The sequence below is a fragment of the Saprolegnia diclina genome (assembly GCF_000281045.1).
Source record: "Saprolegnia diclina VS20 unplaced genomic scaffold supercont1.8, whole genome shotgun sequence".
In the NCBI taxonomy this organism is placed as follows: Eukaryota; Oomycota; class Saprolegniomycetes; order Saprolegniales; family Saprolegniaceae; genus Saprolegnia; species Saprolegnia diclina.
This window is the reverse complement of record NW_008246075.1, coordinates 1,008,032-1,011,075: the sequence shown is the minus strand read 5'-3', so window position 1 is coordinate 1,011,075 and position 3,044 is coordinate 1,008,032. Positions and strand designations below refer to the sequence as shown.

At 54.7% G+C, this 3,044-nt stretch overlaps 1 protein-coding gene across 1 annotated transcript in view; it reads right to left on the bottom strand.

Annotated features, from left to right (window-relative positions):
- SDRG_03629 (hypothetical protein) overlaps nt 1-3,044 on the bottom strand; it is a 9,603-nt gene that overhangs the window by 5,882 nt on the left and 677 nt on the right. The window lies entirely within an intron of this gene.

Below are 3,044 nucleotides of genomic sequence, written 5' to 3'. Positions count from 1 at the left end.
AACGGGTGGCTGTGCCGGCTTCACGATCAACGACGGCTTTTGCTATCTCAAGAGCAAGCTCGAAAACAAGATATGGAGTGCGACGGCCGTCTCGGGCAGCCGGTCGTCCTCGCGTTTGCGCCGTGCTTAATGCCGCTCGACGCCGCTGTAGCGCCCGATGCCATGGCATTGTGTTGATACTTGCCTTTAAGCTGCATAATCCATCAACGTTTTGGCTAATTTGTGTGGTGTTGTCTAGTGCCACTCTACCTTGGAATCTGTCGCATAGTTCCGCTCTGAAGTAACTCTGGCAACAAGGTATTTCGTATGCTAGGTGGCGGCGCAGTCATCGTATACCGCGGTTGTACAGTGCACGCCACCTGTAGCCTACCAAATCGCCCTTTTTGTAACAATTTCGACCCGGTGTTATCCGGATCCGGACAAGAGGCAAAATTATCTGAAAGCATCGAGTTAGGCTATGAATCACGCAGCGGTGCTATTTATGGTCTTGAAGCTATCGTTTACGCCTTGTCTGGCACCGACATGTTGATACGCCGATGTGAGCGTTGCTTCTTGACGGCCCATTCCGCTGCCTCCAACGATAGGCCTTAGCGATAGGCGTCCATGTACCGCCAGCACTTTCTGGCGTAGCGACAGATGGAGGCTAACGTGACGTGCTCCATGGCAGCTTCGATCGTCGGGAGAAGCTTTGCGAACGAGTAATCGCAGTGCTCTCGGCAGTAGTACTTGAGGGCACCCCAGTACATCTCGATGACATTGAACTCGCAGTGAAACTTGGGCAGAAAGAGAGCGACGTGCCCAGCAGCCTCAATGGTTTCTTCAACGCAGCCCTTCTGGGACGTGAAGTCGGGCTGGGATCCGAGGAGGTCCTTGGCCGTGTCGAGTCTGAGGCTGGCGCTTCAAAGGCCCCGCTCCTGGAGTACGATCTTGATACCCTTGGGCGTTTCGTCGGGAGCTTTGACCAGCGACTGCGTGACACGCACGCCATCCTTCTCGTACCAGCCGTCGCGCAGCTTGGGTTGCTTGCCGCCGGGGTTGAGGTTCATGTTTGACGTATTGAGCGCGTCGGCAGCAAAAGCACCATGGTTGGTGGTGTTGTCGAACAGAAAGACGCCGACGCAATCCGGGTGCAGGGCCTCGAACACAGGAAGCATCTGGTGCCGACGCACGCGGCTCGCTTGCGCTGCGCAGCCTTGTCATCGTGCGCGATGGTCCAAACAACTGGAGTCTCTTCTTCATCTGGACCTTCTTCACGTGGACCCTCGTCGACGTTGATGTTGCCTGTGACCATGAAGAAGTCTTCGTCCTCTGAGTTGTCGTCCTCCGAGTCGTCGACCTCGATGCCGTCGTCAAGAAGCGTCTCCTCCTGCTCCAGGGGTGGGCCTAGATACAATAGTCAGTTGTAGAAAGCTGTCCTAGCGCAAAGTACCTTGTGCTGCGGAGACGGCCTCAGCGCAGTCCAGCTTTCGGGCCTTGCGTGCGTGCTCCAAGTGCAGGTCTCGCTTGGTCTTCCGAGGCATGGAAAATGGCCGAGAGAGCTCGACATCCGGATAATTACACCTCATCCGGCGCCGGTGGGGCTTATCCGGATGGGGCTCCATGTTATCCGGTCAATTTTTGTAACAATTTCGGACCCCGTGGTCCTGTGATGCCCAACTTTGAACGCCCATAGCTTCGTCAGTTTTTCGTTTCATTGCGATCGGCTCTTATACATCTCTTCGTCTTGGACAGAACAGTCGATCTATAACGTCCTTTTGGTATAAAAATGAGAACTCAGAGCTAGGATTCAAAAGTTTTGGACCACATTCATCTGGTAGGGTACAGGTGGCGTGCACTGTAGCACGTTCTACGCTTGGGAGGGCCTCTGCAAGGACAAGCTCAACGTCCCGAGCGTAGACATGGTCTGCCTGAAAACAGCAGGACTCCATACAAACCTGGCGCCCGAGCCTCTTCCGTCGCTATCCGGACACGACGACGGCACCGGAAACTAGCATCATCGACCGCGTCCAATATACGAGCAGCGCCGAGGTCGAGAAGGACGCAGGACGCTCAGAGAGAAGCGCGGAGGATGGTGGGTTCTTGCACTGTATTACATGCGTCTCGGATCGTCGAACCGCATGAGAAGTAGCCGGTCCGAGCGGGATGCGTGGGACGTCGGTGATTGGCTGAAAGATTATCTGGTCCGCCAATCGGAAGCGTAGTATCAAGATGGCGCGATTTCTACATTGCGTTCTGCTTCGCCGAAACGGCAACAGGAATTGCGCCTGTCGCACGAGCGATGCCGATGCTCGGCGCGTTGCGGTCCGAGGGGGTTTATACATACACAGGACTTGTTCATATTGAGAGCGATATTGAATGTAGCAGCTAGACCTCAAGTACAACAATGCACAGTAATATCATTGTCTGCACTGAACATTCCTGCCAATACTGGTTGCCGGGAAGCGTCCGGCTTTCGAACGCGCGACACATCGCTCTGCACGGCTTTTTGGACGTGTTTTCGCGGACCTTGCTGCAACGCCACTCGATGCAGCGTCGCCAGTTATTAGCCACCCCCATTATTGAGCCAAGCCGTGCGCAAGAGTGCAAGCAACGGCACTCGTGTCGGCCGATCGCGATCATATTCCCACGTCATTGAGGACGCAAGTCGATTACTGCCTCGTGATGGATAGAGTTCAAGTACATCCTTCGGCAATCTTGTCAATACCGTACCGTACTACGCGAATATGTGGTCGGTGAGTTGCTGCAGTTGTGTCCACGGAGACGCACCCTCTGGCTCCTGTTCGTTCACGGCATAAAAGGGCAGAAACCTCCTGTACTAGTACACCTGGAGCAGCTACTGATGTACTAGCATACGTTGTTGAATGCTTTACGAGCCACGTTGACGAGTTGGCGCGTGTGGAAGGGCAATTGTAGATTAGCGACGTGCCGATGCGGCGTCCTTGGCCGTGTGACCGAGATCATGAGCGGAGGCTAATTGTACTGGTACCCAGATCAATCCTCGCCGATGGTTCGAGTTGTCAAGGCAGCTTGCTAAGTATCGTTCG